Below are 20,651 nucleotides of genomic sequence, written 5' to 3'. Positions count from 1 at the left end.
AATCGGGTCATGAGGCGATTTAATGTGGCCGCCTGACCTAAATGTCCAGCCATAGGATTAGCATGAGCCGCCTGGAAAAGCATTTCCCGGCGGCTCTTTGGTACTAATAATTGGGTAGTATCTTCTTTTGTCTGAGTGTCTTGGGTCACTCGATACACCCTGTCATTAATGATCGAAAAATATGGATAGGAGAGGGGCCGGTCAGGCTGGAGGTTTTCCCCATCTATCACCTGCACTCTTTCGAGTGCATGTCTCAGCGTGTCGTCACGCGACTGTTCCAGGGGAAAGTCTTTACACCGGGAAATTCCCAGCCCTTCCCCTGAGACAGCACGTGACGTCACCGCTTGGGATTGCCCCAGCTGAGCGACACACCCCCTACCCGGCGATCTCTTCTTCCAAGACACACCCGCACATAAGACCCCTAATAATCTATTAAATCCAGGCCAATTGGTTCCCAGAATTAGCGGGTGTTTGAGGTGCGGGTTAACTGCTACCTCAACGCTATGCTTTTTACCCCGGAATTGAATGTCTATCGCCGTTAGCGGGTAGTGAATTACATCCCCGTGCACACACCTTACCCTTACTGTGCGGCTCGTATCCAATGCCGGGTCTTGAAGCAGGCTTTGGTGGATGGAGGTTTGGTTGCACCCCGAATCCACCAAAGCTTGATATGTACCCCCTTTTATACTCACTGGTATCCGGTATAGCCCGTCGCGACCGGGGGCGACGATTGGCGTGGCGGGGACCCGAATCAGCGCACTCACCTCCTTCATGGAGCAGATTTTTGGTGTGCTATTCTCGCCCCCGCGGCGCCAATGGATCGGCCCAGCCCTTCTCACTATACCCCCAGGGCCAGCAAGACCAACCGATTGAACCGGAGAGAGACCTGGCGCTGTCTGGGGAACCGCCAGGGGTCGTTGCTCCACCCCGCCGTCCGGATATGGACCCGCCCCCCTTGGGACGTTCGGCAGGTCCGCCTCTGTGCACCGCCATCTGGGTGCTGGTGTGGGCGGTCCCCGCAGTCTGGGCCTGGGAACAGGAGGAGAGAGAGGGAGAGGGGGAGAAGAGAGAGAGGTTATTTCGCCGACCCTGGACCTCGCCACCAGGTGATCCTCCGCCAGCCGGATGGCCGTCTCCAGATCCTCTGGCCGGTGGCACTGGACCCACTCCGATGTTCGGGAGGGGAGGCGGGTGATGAATTGCTCCAGCACCACGGCATCCACCAGCTGGTCGGTGGTCCGGCCATCCTTCACCAGCCATCTGCGGCAGGCGTCACGGAGCTGCTGAGCGAACACGAAGGGCCGGCCACTGGCAGTCAGCTCCATGGAGCGGAAGAGCTGACGCTGCTCTTCCGGATTGCGGCCGGCCCGCTGGAGAACGGCTCGCTTCAGGTGAGCGTACTCCAGGAGATTCTGGGCCGGTAGCTGCTGCACGGCAATTTGGGCTTCGCCTGACAGCAGGGGGATAACTCTTACCGGCCACTCGGCCCGCGGCCAGCCACACGCCTCCGCCAACCTCTCGAAGAGGTCCAGGAACACTTCCGGGTCGTCCTCCGGTGCCATCTTCTGTAGCGAGATGGGAGGGTGGGCGGCAGATGTCGGAGCGGGCCGGATCTCCTGGACCAGCAGACTCCGGATTAGCTCGCGGTCCTCCCGCTGGGCCTCTACGAGGACTTGGAAGCGTCTTTCCAGATTTTTTCTCAGCTCCCCCAGCGCATGGGCCGCGAGCGCCTGGATGACTTCCGCACATGGACTGGTAGACGGAGTAACCATTCTGGCAGCAGGGTTTCTTCTTCTTCCCGGGTTTCGGCACCACTGTAGCAAAGTTCGATATTAGGGGAAGAAGAAGACAGGGTTGGCGATTCAGGTAAGCAGTAAAGTTTTATTTTTTTAAATGAGTGCACAACACCCGTAGTGTGCGTGTGTGTGTGCTCTCTCCCTCTTCTCCCGGCTGCTCCTTCTGTTCTCCTTAAGAAGGTTGTCTCTCCGGCCCAATCACTAGAATAAACAGGTGTTTTTTATTATTTCTGATTGGCCTGCTGATTAGCCGCCGGGCTCCAAGCCTGCTCTCCCCCCTCATTGGGTGTTCGATCATGCTTACCTCTCCACAGCAAGCACGTGAAAAAAGTTTTGCATATTGCTGCGATTTAAAGTTCAAGCTTGGTGAACTCTGATCTGCCAAATCGCATCACGTTATTGTGTGAGACCAATAGAAGATCAAAACGTTATCTCTCTGTACAGAAATTGTAAACAGTTATATAGGACAGAAAAACAGACCAAAGATGAGCTAAAAATGGCTTACAATACTTACAACTGGGCAGTGAAGAATAGCATTTTTTATTGTTAGGCTTTGTTAACATTTACTAATAAATACAGACATAAAGGGTTTCTCTTTCTGGGAGTTAACTGCCATATTTGCACAGCATAGAAAAGGGTTGATGGGCTGCTCTCAGCAACCTGCCTGTTATCGAGCATGGGTGTATGTAAAGTGCAGAGAGCTCTGAAATGTATGAACTGTGTGTACGTGCTCTGAAACATTTGCCTAGTCAACTGTCAAGGCCAACTGTCAAGAGAAGATACCAGAAAGATACCAGAAAGAGGAACATCTGGTTGCTGAATGGTCAAACTGTCAAGATGACACCATATAAGTCAATAGGGTTGGGATTAGATAGTGTGTGAAAGACAGTATAAAACATGAAGGAGAGCCCCAATAAGGCAGGGGCTGAATTGATATTATACCTCTCCTGCGCAGAACTTGTACTCTCTAACTTCTTGCATTCAAAATAAAACTTCTTAATAAAACTTCGAAACTCAGGTCTCCGTCAATTTTTGAACATGCAATGGACCATTTGAGTCCGACAATTGGTGACCCGACGACTTGATTGACTGGAGACTGTCAAATAGATGGACGTTTATTTCTGATGCCAAATCCAGAGGCGCCTCTCTAAAGAAAGGTAAGCAGAAACCTTTTTCTAAAATTCTGCTATTGAATATTCTATATAAGTGGCTATTGGCTTCGGTAAATATGATTGTTCATTTCTTTGATACATTTTAATTGAATGCAGGATGTTACAGACTGCATAAATGAAAACTTAACTAAAATAGTGTTGAATAAAAAAGAGAAGAATGAATTGTGATAAGTTGTGATAGAGAAAGTTAGGGTAAATCATTAGGATTTACGGAGAAGTCCTGTTCCCTAAATAGGCACTTAGGGTGAATCATTAGGATTTAAAGAGAAGTCCTGTTCCCTGAATAGGCAAATAAATTGGAAAGTGTTTGTCTTGACGAAGTCACTCATATTTCCAATTATCAGGGTAAATACATTGGTATTTAAAGTCCTTTCCCTGAGAAGGCAAAACCCCTGAAGATCCCTCTTATTCTGATGAGAATTTGACATTTTCAGGTAAATTATCAGGGTAAATACATCGGTATTTAACAGGGAAAAAGTACATCATTACTTAAAAGTACATTGGTACTTAAGAATACATCGGTTTTTAGAAGTCCTTTTTCCCTGAGAGAGGCAGACCCTTGAAGATCCCTCTTATTCTGACCAGGATCTGACATCTTCAAGTAAATTTCTCAAGGATACCAGGTTTTGTGAATTGACAAATAGTGAGAGTGTAGGGATAAAATAAGACAATAAACAAAATGGAAGGGGAATTCAATAGAGAATGTGAGGAATATGATTGTCCTCTTTTAAGACAACAATGGGATAAAATGGTAGATATCTTATTGGCACAAACTGATCGAAAAAGATAGGAAAAAACGGATAAAAGAACTGGGAGAATGTACGCGCGAAATTATTGAACATTATGGTACTGATTGTATGGACAAAAAGGGGTCTCTGTTTCAGAAAGTGGGAATAAAATAGAAAAGAGCACAGGAAGCTGTTTTAAGACACAGAAAAGATGAAGTAGGGCTGTTGAACAAGCAAGCCAATGAAAAGACAGAAAAAGAGGGAAATAGTGATTTGGACAAACATGGTAAAGGACAAAGTGAAGTAGATGAAGAGAGCGACAGAGGAAGTGGGACAGATGAGGAAGAGACAGAAGGACAGTGTAAAGAAGACGAAAGACAACAAAGTGTATCAGAGCGAACATTGGGATGGTAAAAAAGGAGCAGCATACATAAATAGATGCTGTCAAAAACTGAGAAGAAGCATGTGATGAAAACCCAATGTCTAACCCTGTTCCTAATAGAATTTTCAGGGCAGCAGTGTTACAAGGTGCTCCTGCTGGCATGACCCAGACCATGGAACAGTCTCATGAGGTACCAGGCAGTGATGATGGAAAAGGTATGTAGACAAAACAGTAGAGAGAGCGGACAAAGAAGGAAGTGAGTTGTTAAAGTAAAAAAAAGAGAATTTTGAAACTATGGCTTGAGAAAAGGAAGTTAGCTAAAAACAGACGCCTCAGCAACAGATTGGCAGTTGTTAGAGAGGGCCTGATGGCCTCCCCACTTCCTGAAGAAGACAACCTGAAGGATTTGATTATTATGTGTGTGTATTCTACTGTTTTTACAGATTGTTTTTCTTGTTCTCTCTACTGTGTCTTTAGACTGCAGAAATGTGTGTGCGTATGCATATTCTGTTCATCTTATCTAGGTGTGGCCGGAACATTTCGTCCCTGCGCAAAAGCCTCTATCTGACTCGCTCACAGATGCACGCATACCTACACGCACACATTCTCACGTATTCTGGTTGCTGTAAGCTGTCTCTGTATCACTGTTTCCCTCCTTCTATGATAATATTCTTTTGTGTTAGGGCTCAGCTGCAGGCGGACCATCAATGTGTATATAAGATTGCTCTTCCCTCCCTTGTGTCAGAATAAAATCATACTGAACCATTCAGCTGATTTTCTTCTCATCTTTTCCAAGCTTGGACGGTCTTGATGCAGACACTCACTGGTAATACAAAAACTAGAGTGAAGGGACCCAAGGAAAAAACGGATTTTCCTACAGTTCTGGGGGCTCGTCCGGGATATATCTGGTCAGGTAAGAGAATTTTATTCACACTGCCTGATTAGATATATCCTGTTTTATCTGTAGAATTTTGTAGATTTAGAGGTTATCCCACACAGGGATTGTGTGGATGTGTTATCCTACACCACGACGGTGTAGACGATGGTTTATCCTACATAATTGTGTTCTTGTACCCAATAAAATTTGGGTTGCACAGTGTGTAGATGATGGGTTATCCTGCATAATTGTGTTCTTGTATCCGATAAAATTTGGGTTGCACAGTGTGTGGAAGATCACACGGTAGCTGAAAACCGTGTGAGAAAGCGCTTACAAATATAGACTAATAAAAAAACTGTACAAAACAAATTATCACCAGTGAGTCTTGTCATCATGGGCCAAACTTATCCAAAGCCTGAGCCCAGTGAGACCCCTGTGAATTGGATGAACAGATGTGGGTGGGGATTTTACACTGAACCAAACATCTCAAATTTAGCAGGATGGACTAAGGGTCAATCCCAGTGGCGGAATTTACCCCGAGAAGAGACATTCGACCCCAGTTATTTAAAATCTGCCTACAACCTGACTTATGGTGGTATGGGAGACCCTGAATGGAATATTAAATATATGACGGAGGCCTATGGCACATGGTATAAGATGAGTTCAATTTGGAATGATAAAAAGAATATCTATGTTCCTAAAGCCGCGTTAAAAATAGTTCCTAAGCCCCCGACATGTAAAGATAGGGAGAGAGAGGCTGTGAAACGCGGCTTTAACAGCCCTCCACCCCCCTATACGACCCCTACTGAACCTGCTGAACTAGGCCCCAGCAAGGCATCAGCTGAAAAGCAGATATGTGCACCCTCAGTGCCAGTGAGCCCAGTCGCTCCAGTCGCGGGGAGTTATCCCTCATTAAAACAATGACAGAGGGACAATGTGTGTGAAGACGATAATTGTAGTAGACCCAAGGACGCAGGTCCGGACGAAGGGTCTGTAATTGACCCAGCAAAGAATGTAGCTGCTGTTTGGGTGGCCAAAGCCAAAGGCATTGACATTGTACCTCCCTCACCCAGCGCGCTGAAAGATTTGATTTCTCTGCTTCCTGGTGTTGACAACCCCATGGCTTTTGTCGATATGTTAATCAGGAGTTCGCGCCATTGCCAGTTGATAGGGGCGGATTACAGATTTGTATTGCAAGCTAGGATGGGCAAAGATTATGATGACGCTGAGATATCTGACAAAATTCCCACATTAAACCATGAGAATGATAAAGTCAGTCATGAAAAAGAAACAAAAGTAGAGGGCAAGAGTGCGCGCTTCACTGCCCTGGAGGGATGAGCAGGACAGACTACTCGATGACTTTCGTGCACAATTAACTAAATATTTGGTGGAGAAAAGAACAGCCAACCGTGATCTGTCTCATGTCACTTCCTGTAAGCAGGAAAAGGGTGAGACGGTCCCCATTTTCTTTAGACGTTTTGCTGAGGTATGGGTCAGCGTGGGAGGATTGGATTTGAATGAGGGAGTGGCTAATCCAATTTTCCTGTCCACATTTCTGAATAATTGTCTGCCTGGCTGCAGAGATGTTCTTAAAACCCATCTCTGTGACAGAAACAGCCTGACTATCAGGGCTGCTGGCGAAAAGATTAGAACATTAGAGGGTGATGGCATGTTTCCAGATGGCTGAAAAAATACTGCATGTGTGTTTGTACAAGGACAAAAGAAGAGTGATAACGCTAGACGAGGGCAACCCAATTAAGGGGACTGGCCTAAGCCAAAACCAGGGAATTGTAATTATTGTGGAAAACTCGGGCATTGGGTGAGGGATTGTAGAAAGAAAAAGAGAGAGCAGCAAGGAAGTCAGCCATGGGCCAACAGTTCCCAGGGTGGTTGCCAGCAGCCCAATCATTATCAGCAGCCCAATCATTATCAGCAGCCCAATCATTATCAGCAGCCGCCACAGCAGCACGGTGTACCCCTGCACACTTATTCCTGGGGTTAGAAACCTCTATGTTGATGGCTCGTGCTCAAACCCACAGGATGGTGTATACCTCACAGGTTATGCTGTCTGTGAATTGCCAGACAAAGTGATTGAAGCTGCAGCTGTGCCTTTTTCCTCAGTCCAAGTAGCTGAGCTCATTGCCTTGACCAGAGCTTGTCACATTGCTGCTGATCAGGATGTTAACATTTACACTGACAGTAGATACGCCTTTGGCGTTGCCCATGATTTTGGACAAATTTGGGCTACCCGTGGGTTTGTGGCCGCAGACGGCAAACCCATATCTCACAGCTCATTAGTCATGGATCTCATACAGGCCTGCCGTTTGCCTAGATCACTAGCCATTATTAAAACGAAAGCCCATTCTACATTTGACACCCCTGAGGCCAAGGGAAGTAACATGGCTGGCACAGCAGCCAAAGCAGCTGCTCAATCTGGGAGGATGCCAAGTTGGCTGAATATCTCTCAGGTTTCCACCTCCTCATCTGCGCTGAATAGTGCTATGCTCCCACCTATTGACATTGTGGCCATTCAAGCTACAGCATCAGTGGCAGACAAAACTTAATGGGAAGAGCTCGAGGCTCATCCTGATTCCTCAGAAATTTTGCTGGATGCCAATGGCCGTGTGTGCATTCCTTCTGCTTGTGCACCTTTTCTTGTCCGCGAGTTTCACGGTGTTACACATCGCGGCCGAAGAGGGGTACTGGACACAATGATGTCTTTTCTGTGTATACTTAACTTATCACATCATGTTAACAGCTGATTAGACAGATGTTTAGTTTGTGCTCAAAACCATGTGACTAAACCACAGGCTAAACACCAACAGCTGCAAATGCCAGAAGGCTCATTCCAGCAATGGCAGGTAGATTTTACTCACCTTCCTAAGAAGGGATCATATAAATATCTTTTGGTGTTTGTAGATAGGTTTTCAAAATGGGTTGAAGCGTTCCCCTGTGCGAAGGAAGATGCAAAAACTGTGATTTTATATCTAACAAAAGCCATTATTCCCAGATATGGTATACCATGTGGCATTGACTCTGACAAAGGCACTGCTTTCACAGCAAAAGGTGATTCAAGGCCTTGCTAAAGAATTAGGCATTACATGGCACTTGCACATACCATACCACCCACAGTCATCAGGTGTAGTAGAGAGAACTAACAGAACAATCAAAGACAAATTGAGAAAAGCCATGCAGAGCATGGGTCGCTCTGACTGGCCTGCATTAATCCCAGTGATACTGGCGGACATGAGAATGTCCCCTCACAAGGGACTCCAGGGGCTGTCACCCTATGAAACAGTAATGGGTAGACCCTTTCCAGCCCCTGGAGAAAGGTAGGGCATGCACTGGGTGATGGCTCGTGTGATGTTCATATTAGCGAGTATATGCAACAACTGATTGGGGTTTTGAAACAATACTGGGCTAAATTACATTCCTGTGCAGCACCAATGCCAGAGGATAAAACACACCCCTTCAAGGTTGGGGAAAAAGTATTAATTAAACAATTTGCTAAGATGGGTGAGGGTCTTTCTGATACCAAATATAATGCACCCGCTGAAGTTGTTGCAGTCACTCAAACTGCTGTCTTAACTTCTTCTTTCCCACAGTGGATCCATGCAACCAGACTGAAGGAGGCTCCATCTACTGTTTAAAGTTTGTTTGCATATATGTGTATATACAGTCATAATCTGTCTTGAGATTCTCCTTTCTTTCCAGAGGGGCGCCCCATACCCACATGATTGAAGTGTTAATTCTAACAACGCCTGGAGCATAAACTGTATGGTTGCTATCTGACAGCAGAGGAGCTGAACACGCAGCGCTGTTTATCAAATAGAAACTGTCCGTTCACACCATGAGCTGGAGAAGTGTGTCTGTTGTTGTGACTGGACTTATCACCCTATGCTTGGCGTTGTTGATTTCACTGCCTGCCTTACATCATCAGCACAGGCGATGGAGTGAGCATAAATATTTCGATTGGGAGGAAGAGCCAGGAGAGGATCCTAGTGGAGTGAACCTGTGGTATAAATATGTGAAGGTTTTGGTAAAATCATACAATGTGTCAAATTGTTATGTTTGTTCAGTTATGTTTGTTCAGTGACTCAGCCAAACAGAACACCCTATATGGTAAACCAATGAATAAAACTCAGGCTAAGTGTTATGCAAGCTTTGCAGGATGTGGTTATCAGGACCCCCAAATTCAAATAAATGATTCGACATTGATAGGAAAGGCCTCAAAAAAGGAACCTGTGATTCAATGTTTTGGGTAAAATTTAATCATACCTCACAAAGAAGACCAATTGGACAAAAGGTTTTCTTTAACCACACCTTGAAGCATCCTATGTATTATAATCAGACCAATGGCACTATCTATATGGGCAGCACTCTCAACTGTGAGCAGATATGGTGCAGTGGCGAGGGAGCGCCGTAGGTATGTCGGGCCCCTCTAATGGCACCTATGTTGTCCAAGGTGGATGGCTACCCGCAAACTGGATTGGTCAATGTGCCCCAATACATGTTACTGATCACACGTTTATCATGGCCACTGCACCAGGCGCTGGATCAAAGAGAAGATGACGAAGTGTGCCCACTTTTGTGCCCCATGACCCCATATGGGGGAGGACGTTCCTGATGAGTTCAAACTATGGTCCACGAGTAACAAGGTTACATTGTCCTTGTTTCCTCAGATAGGTGAGGGAAAGGTTATGCTAAGGCTTGAAACATTGGATTACAGGTTGGGATTATTCATTAATGTATCTCAAATTATAGATAAGGCCCAAAATAAAGAGATCTCTAACATTAGGACTATGGTAATGCAGAATAGGATGGCACTCGACCTTTTGACTGCCTCTGGTGGAGGTGTGTGCGTATTGCTAAACACGACATGTTGCACTTATATATCAGATGACATCAATAGTGATGCTATGAGAGATGCCTTAGGTACCCTGACTAAATTGAAAAATGCTATGACAGCTGACTATCGCCCGATCATAACGGTGGATGGAATATTTTCCACAATCTTTTTGGCTGGGTGACGCCTTTTATATCGATGATGATTCCTATTATTGTTGTTGTATTACTGATTTGCTGTTGCGGGCCATGTCTTGTACAATGTATAATGAGTGTTTATGCTACCATTGAGAGTATGACTGGTCGTGGGTATGAGCGACTTCCTATGCGTTAGGCTTTTTAGAGCCTAAAAGAGGGGACTGAAGGATTTGATTATTATGTGTGTGTATTCTACTGTTTTTACATACTGTTTTTCTTGTTCTCTCTACTGTGTCTTTAGACTGCAGAAATGTGTGTGGGTATGCACTTTCTGTTCATCTTATCTCGGTGTGGCCGGAACATTTCGTCCCTGCGCAAAAGCCTCTATCTGACTCGCTCACAGATGCGCGCATACCTACACGCACACATTCTCATGTATTCTGGTTGCTATAAGCTGTCTCTGTATCACTGTTTCCCTCCTTCTATGATAATATTCTTTTGTGTTAGGGCTTAGCTGCAGGCGGACCCTCAATGTGGATATAAGATTGCTCTTCCCTCCCTTGTGTCAGAATAAAATCATACTGAACCATTCAGCTGATTTTCTTCTCATCTTTTTCAAGCTTGGACGGTCTTGATGCAGACACTCACTGGTGATACAAAAACTAGAGTGAAGGGACCCGAGGAAAAAACGGATTTTCCTACACAACCCAATCACACTGTTTACGTAGGTGATGGAACATTAAAGGTAGGCTTTGCTGTGGTTAAATTACAGAATGATCAATTGGTCACCATAAAATCTGAACCCCTAATTGGCAAACAATCTGCACAAAAAGCAGAACTATTGGCCCTAATCAATGCATTGAGACATTCAAAAGGACAGGCTGTCAACATCTACTCTGATTCTGCATATGTAGTGTCCACAGCCCACGTGGAGCTGCCTGTGTGGATCAGATGTGGATTCACAACATCTTCTGGCCGGCCTATTACTCATGAGAAAGAAGCAAAAGAGCTCTCTGAAGCCATAATGTTGCCAAACAAAGTGGCTATTATTAAGTGAACTTGGTCATTCTCAAGGAACTGACCTAATATCAAAAGGGAGTGAAGCAGCAGACTTGGCGGCGAAACGTGCCTCAGACTACATAAAAGACCAGTTTGTGGTGACATCTGAGCCAGACGTGACATCCCTCCTACCAGAATTCTCAAGGGAATTCTTATCTGAGCAGCAAGACATGGCTGCTCCTGAAGAAAAGTGTGTGGAAAAACAAAGGGGCAATCAGACACGAGGATGGCCTTTGGACAGCACCTGATGGTAGAGCTTTGCTCCCAGTGTCACTAGTCCCAAGCGTGTTGAAAGAAGCCCACACACATGCACACTGTAGTGATAAGCAAATGTCACGAGCATTGCAATCATGGTGGCATCCTTTAATGCCACACCTAATTTCTGGGTACATAACGACATGTGACATCTGTCAGATGCACAATGTCAAACCAACTATGAAACCATCTCAGGGATCGTTTCCATTGGCAAATGGCCTGGGGGATAAAGTTATAATTGATTTCACTGACATGACTGAAAAGGTAAATGGTAAACGATACTTGCTTGTTATGATAGATGCATATACTGGATGGCCAGAGACCTTCCCGGTGAGCAAGGAAGACAGCACTGCTGTCATTAAATGTCTGATAAACCATTACATCCCACGTCATGGTTTTCCAAGCCGGGTCAGATCTGACAACGAAAAATGAACATCTGGCTGATGTGGAAAAGGCACTGGGTTTAGTACATCATTTCGGGGCAGTCTATCACCCACAGTCACAAGGTAAGGTTGAGCAGTTGAATCTAACATTGAAAAACAAATTGGCTAAAATCTGTGCACAGACTAAATTGACATGGTTGGCTGCTCTTCCACTGGCTTTGATATCAGTAAGGAGCTCTGTGAGTAGGGCAACAGGATACACGCCCTTTGAACTGTTGACTGGTCGCCAATTTCCTGGCCCACTGACCCCACTACAATTGGAACCAGTACAACCATTACCACACAAAATTCACTATGACAAATTGACTGCTCTAATTGAATCTTTTGACAAAATGTTAGCAACTGATTTTAGGGGACACGAATATCCAGCACCCCTACCTGACCGAACTTGGGACTGGGTGAGATTGAGAATCTACAGGCGTCAATGGAAAGAGCCTCGCTGGTCTGCTCCAATTAAGGTACTTGCACGCACCTCTCACTGTGTTCGTCTTGCAGGAAAAGGTGACACTTGGTACCATCTGAGCCAGTGCTGTCCGGCGGACCCACCGTCCAGATCATTGGACGACACCAGAGTGGACCTTGCTTCGCAGGTCCAAGAGAGGGAGGATACCACAGGAGGTGCAGGAGGGAGTGAGGGTACCACAAAAGGAGGTGACACACAAACACATACACACGGGGAAAATTTTCATCCATCACAAAGTAACCTACAAACTTTGCAGGTGGTCCACAAAACTGGGAACTTATTCACAGCCCCTAAAGGACAGACTGTGCATTTGGAGCGGGCATAGCGAAAAAAATCAGAGAAAGATATGGGGTTGACAAATCAAAGGCCCAGAGAAAAACGAAAGGTGACTGTGCTATAACTCACGAGGCAGACAGAATAGTTTTTCACCTGATCACAAAAACGTTTGCCAGAGACCTACCCACATATGAGCAGCTGAAATTCTGTATGCTGCTGAAATTCTGTCAGCAGCTGAAAATCTGTATGCTAGCTATGATGCCAACATGATGTGTTCACAGTGATAGTGTTAAATGTTTGTGGAGCTAGTACTTAATTTGATTTGCAGAGTTTGAATGCAGTGACTAATAATTAAATTTAGAATAAAAATATAGTTTCAAGCAGAGCATGGCTAGCTTTTCATGGCAAGTATTCAGTGCTATGAATACTTTCCAGGACTAGAGCTCAACTCATCCAGACAGCAACTGAACTAGCCCAGCAAACATTGGTCGGACGACGACGTGCTTTCCCCGGCCAAAAGATGTCGCTCCGCGACGGCATCAATTGTGTACTGATGGTCTGAAAGCGACGTGCTTTCCACAGCCAAAATTCGTCGCGACCGCACGGCACCAATGCACAACATGTCCTAAAATGCATTAATATATGCTTGTATACATTTAAACATGTCTATTTATATTGGGGTTGCGTGTATTTACGATTTTATGTACATGTAGTTTAATATATACCATGTCCTGATTAAGTCCACAAATGACGTCCTTTACACGTGCATTTATAGTCCATCATATACCCTTGCTGAAATTATGAAATATTAAAAAGTATTGCACTTACATCTGGGTATACACTTAATATATGTGTGTCCCAAGTGGGTACGTGGACAGATTTCAGGCATCTAAACTCATTAAAAACAGATTTATCTTAATGAAATACAGAAATCACTTTTATTTACATCTTGTCAACTGACCAATTACATTCATAAAGTGTCCTGTGCGGTGAAAGGATAGTAAAGTCACTGTTTCTAAAACCATAATGCAATTTTATTTATTTTTTGCGCCTAACGCTAACAAATCTCGCGATATGACTAACATAATCCCGCGGCTGTTTTCAAATTTCATTTTCTTCCGGTTTTGTCCAGCACCACGAGAACATGAGGACGCAGCGAAAAGTTGGACAATGATCACAAGACTCCTACCGTGTAAGTACAGTTTGTATTCGTTTAATAACATTATTGAGTTTTACACGAAGGAACTGAAATAAATGATGCACATTGCCAGTAGCGATGTGGAGTTGCTTTGATTAGGCTAAAATTAGCCGTTATGCTAAAAGTAAGTTGCGTTTGAGCAATATGTCATGTTATTACAGGTATCTGGCGCAGTTTATCAGAGGTTCCCTACACTGGTCCTCGAAGACAGCTGGTCAACATGTTTTCCAGCATCTCTGCCCATCATCCACCTGCTGTGTGTTCAGTCAGAGCTGAAAATGACCATTTCAGGTGAGTTTGGAGTGGAATGGTGTATAAATAAAACAATTTAATAATGATAATAATGCACGAATTTGTTAGAAAAGCTAACAAAAAGCTATATAGTATCATTCTATTGTAGATATGTCTCCAGCATTTATTACCATACCAGTATTAATGATTTAGTTTAGCCTACATTAATAGGCTGTCATTAACAATAAGAGCAAAACTTATGAGCATGTATATAAAAAAAATATTTACTTAATATTTTACACTAACATAAAATGGTAAATATATGCATGTAGGTGTTATTAGCTCATGTGGAGATTTAACAGGTAAAGTCTAACCACTTTTCTTTTAACTGCTCCTGTAAAATAGTTTTTGTACTGTAATTAATTAAACTGCATTAAGGTTCAAATTTGTCTTGCAGGGTGAGTAACAGTCAGTCATCTGTCAGACAGAATTCAATACTCTTTCTCCAGGCCAACTGTAAGAATCATATAAGGCTTTGCATTTATTTATTTGATGTTCATTAAATAATTTCATTATTACCTTTCTCACTGTTGTTTTGTTTGTCTGTAGAATTGTCTCCAGTGCAAATGATCCTTTGTCATCCCACTCTCTGAGGACACTCCAGAGTAGGTGAGAAACTTGTTGAATGCTTAAAAGTGTATTTAGGTGTATAATGTGTATGAGTTCACATTTGCAAACCTAGAGCTAGTTTTTATACCTGTGGTGAGTATTGTGATATTATTACTGCGTATCCTGAAACGCTTTAGTAAATAATTGCAACTAGAAACGTTAACATCATAAGCCTGATGTTAGCTATTGCTCTGTTACAGTAATTGTCATTGTGGACTCCAGCAGGTCTACATGTTCTGTTAAGAGACTGGATTCTGAGAGCGAGATCCTGTCAAGTGTTCATCAAAGCTGAAGAGAAGAACTGCATCTGTGTAAGTTTGAAATGTGAAAGAATGTGTGTCTCTGTCTGTCTGGATCGCTCTGACTGTGATTTTGGTGTCACATTTAGGTTCAGCAACTGTCCGGAGTTGGTGGATGTTCTGTCTGAGCCTGATTAAAAGATTGATAAACAGGTACATATTTATCTTGCATTGTTTGTGTTTATTTCTGCACAATATTTCAGGAAAATATGTTTTACTACCCCAACAATTAACCCCGTATGTTATATTATTTAAACTATAGATTTCATTTGTTATTCATCATTGTACGTCTCCTCATAGACATGCCTAATGTTCAGATGTTTTAAAATGTTTGTACAGACTCAGGCTGTCAAGCAGACTAAAAATATTAAATTATAATTTTAGTGTAAGCCATGAATGACAGTCTTTGCTTGTCACAAAACTGTGGATGTGTGTATATGGGCAGTTGTAAAATGATGAGTAGTAGGGAATGTGTATGTATTGACATTAGATACTGCTCGGCACATTGCTGTTCGTTCACAAAACATGACTAATTCTTGATATATTGTACGTTTTTAGTTGTAGGATAATACAGAATCATATTCTCCTCCCTCAGATGCTGTGAAGTGAGTCCAGATGCTACAGACACAGAAAAAGATGCCGCAATTGAGGAACACGGCAAGCACCTTCCAGGAAGAGCTGAAGAATATTAGAAATAAAGACTCTAAAATAACATTTCACTTGTGTTGTCCATATTTCTGTGTTGTTGCTTTGTTTATTCTTATTAGATGTGTCTGTTTAACAGTGATGTACATCTGTTACTATGTTACTATATGCACAATAAATAATTTGCTTAATCGTAACACTATTGCATCCTTACATAATGTATTAATTATGATTTACACGTGATTACAATGCTATAAAGACGTTCAGGTATAACTGGTCTGAAATTGGACCTGATTGCATTTCACAGCTTTAAATAATAAGTTAGATTGTTTTATATGTATAATTAGGCTATTAAAACACTTATTATAAAGAAATAACACGTTTTAAAAACAACCAGAAAACGTCCAGAACATGACATATTTCGACGTGCAGGGACCGTGTAGAAAAGACGTGCGATTCACGGCCAGAAGACGTAAAAGACGTCGGTTGGATTTTCATTTTGGCACTACTTTTCAACCAGGACGCAACGTGGCGGAGCGACGTCTTTTCAACGGTAATCGGACGTCCAAATGTTTGCTGGGTAATTTTGCCGCAGCTCCGCTCTTTTTATCTATTTTCTCGCAGCCCCTTAGTGAATATAAGAATTCGAATAATTTATATTAATGAATATTACACCTGCTTAATGAAAATCATATGATTCACTGCATTAATAAATCTGACATAATTTGATCAGAAATCTAAAAAGGGGACAAAAAGATTAAGCCATCAATAGAAAGTAATACTGTGGTTAAAAGCGTCTTCCAAATGACAGTGCAATACTTTTTTCATCCACACGCAGTGGCATGGCAGTGTGCCATTGGTCAGCACGTTGCGTTACGACGCCGGCGACTGGAGTTCGAACCTCACTTAAGTAGTTTATTTTTTGTTTTGTTTTTCTTCACTCTTAGTGTTAAGACATTTGGGTTACTTATGTAGGTGTACATATTTTATTTTTATTTTTGTGTGACCACCTTTACAAAGGACTGGATATATATCAAGAATTTTGCACAGAATATATATTCAGATATTGCAGGAAAGGACATTGTGATGTTTTAAAGAATAGTGTAGGAGATTTAGCTACCCTTTAATGTTCTCATATTTATGAAAAAGATTTGAAGTTCTAAAGCAGCTGTTTCCTTGAAAAAGACGTCATAGTATCATTAGAATCTGAATTGGAAATTATCTTATTTTAATATAGTCAGTCGTAAACTGAGGTGGGCCGGTCTAAGGCTTAAAACTCCAGGGTTGAAAAGGAGTCCCACTCCGGCCCTGGTATGGAGACAACTGTGAGACACACTGATCATGCCATTACTTTTTTGAATGAATCAGTGGAAAAACTCATTAAAGGTACCTCAAATAATAAGAGAATTTTAACTCTGGAGAAAAAAACTGCAGACTTGAGGGAACAAAATAAACAGCTCAAATTTCAAATGCTGGAGGCAAACAGTTATCAAAGAAGATGGGGCTTGAGACTGCAAGGCATGAAAGAAGATCAAGAAATCACTCTGGATTTTGCAATCAAAGTCCTTGGCAAAGTTTCTCCCAAAATTGCTGAGAAATTGTCAGAGATCATTCTGCTGGGGTCCCTATTTTCTAATAGAACGATTTGTTCTTTGACAGAAATATGCTAGATCTCCCCACTGTGATTTCCAAAACTTCACATTACATAAAGGGACTAAGCCGAAAAGAAAATGAAAGAATTAATGTGATTTTTCAGGGTTTTTTTTTTTATTAAATTTACAACAATTTAAAAAAAAATTTTACCGCATTGTCATTATGGGGTATTGTGTGTAGAATTTTGATGAAATAAATTAATTTAATCCATTTTGGAATAAGGCTGTAACATGAAAAAAAAATGTGGAAAAAGTAAAGGGCTATGAATACTTCACGAATGCACTGTATATTTAACTGTATTACAAAGTTGCCATGGATAATTTCCTCATTTATTTTAAAATAAATACAAAACATTACTTTAATCATATTAACTAATGCATTATATATTTTTTACATTTTATAAAGGTCCTATTTTAATGAAAGCATAATTTCAATTATAACACAATGCTTTAATGCAGAATACACTAGCCAAGCTGCCTTTGCCTTAATTTGCTCACTGTGGACTTCTTAATTGTGATCTATATGTTGAACAACAGTTTGCTCATTCAAAAATTGGATTCATCTACTACATTTAATTGACATACTTGCATTTTTTGTAGCTTAATAATAAAATAAACCTGTGAAAGTTTACGTTAAATTAGAAATGACAATGTGTATTAGAAGGCACTAACCCCACCCTTCCCAAAATTCTTCCTCTCTTCTCAGATAGGATTTTAGGCCAAATCAAAGGTTACCATGGGCCAACTTTGCCCCCTGGGCCCCAGTGCGTGCATCTCTAATCTAAAGAATCTCTTAACACAGAGAAAGAAACCTATTATCTAAATTGAGAAATGAAATAGATGACTGTTTCTTAGATCTAGAAAAGGGTGCATTTTTAAGGTCGGGGGCTAAATTAGAAATAGGAAAGAAAAATGGCAGTTATTTCTTTGCATTGGAAAAAAATAAATATTAAAAGAAATTATATTTTTGGCGCAGTATGTAGTGCTGTCGCCTCACAGCAAGAGGGTTGCTGGTTCGAGCCTCGGCTGGGTCAGTTGGCGTATCTGTGTGGAGTTTGCATGTTCTCCCCGTGCTCGCTTGGGTTTTCTCCGGGTGCTCGGGTTTCCCCTACAGTCCAAAGACATGCGGTATAGGTGAATTGGGTAGGCTAAATTGTCCGTAGTGTATGAGTGTGAATGAGTGTGTATGGATGTTTCCCAGAGATGGGTTGCAGCTGGAAGGGCATGCGCTGCGTAAAACATGTGCTGGTTAAGTTGGCGGTTCATTCCTCTGTGGCGACCCCGGATTAATAAAGGGACTAAGCCGAAAAGAAAAGGAATGAATGAGAAATTATATTTCAGCTTTAACAATTAATGGCACTATAAATAAAAATCCCAGTCAAATTAGTACATTTGTACATTCCTTTTATAACAAATTATATTGTTCAGATTTTAAAGAGAAGCTTTCAAGTTCTTTTATACAGCAAATCAAGCCCTTAACTTCAGTCATTTCAAACAAATTCAAAATTGTACTAATGTTCGTTGTTGTGGGAAGAAGAAGGTCGGCGATTCAGGTAAGCAAAATTTTTATTATTTTAAATGCCACCACACGTGAAGGTGTGTGTGTGTGTGTGTGTGTGTGTGCTTACTTCTCTCTCGACTGCTCCTCCCGTTCTCCTTAAGAAGAGAGTCTCTCCGGCCCAATCACTAGAAAGACAGGTGTTATTTATCACTTCTGATTGACCTGCTGATTAGCTGCCGGGCTCAGAGCATGCTCTCCCCCTTATTGGGTGTTTTATCATGCTCACCTCTCCACATACCCCCACCGCCTGCCTTAGGCCGGGGAGGTCTCAGACCTAAGTAGAAGCCCAGATACTTTACCTCCACTCGCCCAATTGTGCACTTCCGTGGGTTAGCCGTGAGCCCGGCCCGTCTCAGTGCCGACAATACCACCCTTTAGATGTTGCATATGCCGCTTCCAATCTTTACTGTAAATGATGTCATCTAAATAAGCAGCGGCATATGCTGCGTGAGGGCAGAGTATTTTATGCATCAGATGCTGAAACATCGCCGGTGCTCTGAACGGAAGTGTCACAAATTTGTGTAATCCGAACGTCGTAGTTTCGACACAGCATTTACCTTGCGATAATTCACACAGTACCAAACCGAGCCATCAGTCTTGGGTACCAAGACAATCGGGCTGGCCCAGTCGCTAGACCATGCCCGGTTTAGTCTCAATATGGTGCTGAATCAAATTAGTTCGACCGGGCAGGGGTGAGAACATGTCAGAATACTCACGCTGAAGGTGGCGGATATCGATGAGCTGGCTAGCCGAGAGATGATCGCCCCCGGTGACCAGAGCACCCGGCCGACAATCACCCGTCCGCTGTCGGCCGGAGTTCTCTGGCCCCGGTCATCCTCGTTTGTAACCAGCGTAGCCAGCATCACCTCCTCCGGCCCCCTCCACTGCTTCAGCAGATTTATGTGATATATCTGACTTATATATAACTATCCCTATCCGAACAAACCACCTCATAATCGAGATCGCTGACCCTTGCCACTTGGCGAGTAATTTAGAGCTGAAAGTGGGTAGCAGTACAAGTACTTTATCTCCCGGTGCAAATTTACGTAGTTTAGTGCCCTTGTCATATCGCCGGCGTTGGTCATCCTGGACCTTAAGCAAATTCTCCGTAGAGAGCCGCCCCAGTGTGTGGAGTTTTGCTATAAGGTCCAGAATATACTGAATTTCATTTTTACTATTAGAAGGCTCGTCCTCTCAAGCCTCTCTAATGACATCCAAAACCCCTCTGGGCTGTCTGCCATAGAGAAGCTCGAAGGGGGAAAACCACGTGGAGGCTTGGGGAACCTCCCGCACAGCAAATAACAAGGGCTCCAACCACTTATCCCAATTTTTCGCGTCCTCGTGAACGAATTTACGGATCATTGATTTAAGCATGCGATTAAACCTTTCCACCAGCCCGTCTGTTTGTGGGTGATAGACGCTGGTGCGAATGGATTTAATGCCCAATAATCCGTAAAGTTCGCGCATGGTGCGTGACATGAACGCGGTGCCTTGATCAGTGAGAATCTCCTTGGGGATTCCCACTCGGGAGATTATACGAAACAGAGCTTCCGCAACACTTTTCGCTGAGATGTTACGGAGCGCTACTGCTTCCGGGTAGCGGGTTGCATAATTCACTAGGACTAGTGCAAACCGGTGCCCGCGTGCGGATCGCTCTAATGGCCCGATGAGATCCATACCAATTCTTTCGAAGGGTATCTCCATTATTGGTAAAGAGCGCAAAGGCGCTTTTGGGGTGGCCGGTGGATTTACCAGCAGACATTCACGGCACGCAGCGCACCATCTGCTGACATCACCGTGAATGCCCGGCCAAAAGAATCGGGTCATAAGGCGATTTAATGTGGCCGCCTGACCTAAATGTCCGGCCATAGGATTAGCATGAGCCGCCTGGAAAAGCATTTCCCGACGGCACTTTGGTACTAATAATTGGGTAGTATCTTCTTTTGTCTGAGCATCTTGGGT

The 20,651-nt window shown here is 43.2% G+C and overlaps 1 long non-coding RNA gene across 4 annotated transcripts; it reads left to right on the top strand.

Moving 5' to 3' along the window:
- The first annotated feature begins 2,870 nt into the window (after window positions 1–2,870).
- LOC130247183 (uncharacterized) lies at window positions 2,871–15,673 on the top strand. 4 transcript variants are annotated; one of them, XR_008839505.1, is made up of 9 exons: window positions 2,871–2,953; window positions 12,048–12,543; window positions 13,567–13,626; window positions 13,794–13,923; window positions 14,321–14,379; window positions 14,473–14,532; window positions 14,755–14,843; window positions 14,921–14,984; window positions 15,427–15,673. It is a non-coding gene; the product is annotated as an uncharacterized LOC130247183 (long non-coding RNA). The 4 variants fall into 4 exon arrangements; XR_008839506.1 differs by lacking the exon at window positions 2,871–2,953 and having other exon boundaries at window positions 5,647–12,543; window positions 14,758–14,843; XR_008839504.1 differs by lacking the exon at window positions 2,871–2,953 and having other exon boundaries at window positions 5,647–12,543; window positions 14,733–14,843.
- Window positions 15,674–20,651: the final 4,978 nt, after the last annotated feature.

The sequence above is a fragment of the Danio aesculapii genome, chromosome 19 (assembly GCF_903798145.1).
Source record: "Danio aesculapii chromosome 19, fDanAes4.1, whole genome shotgun sequence".
Lineage (NCBI taxonomy): Eukaryota > Metazoa > Chordata > Actinopteri > Cypriniformes > Danionidae > Danio > Danio aesculapii.
This window is presented reverse-complemented; position numbering and strand designations above follow the sequence as displayed.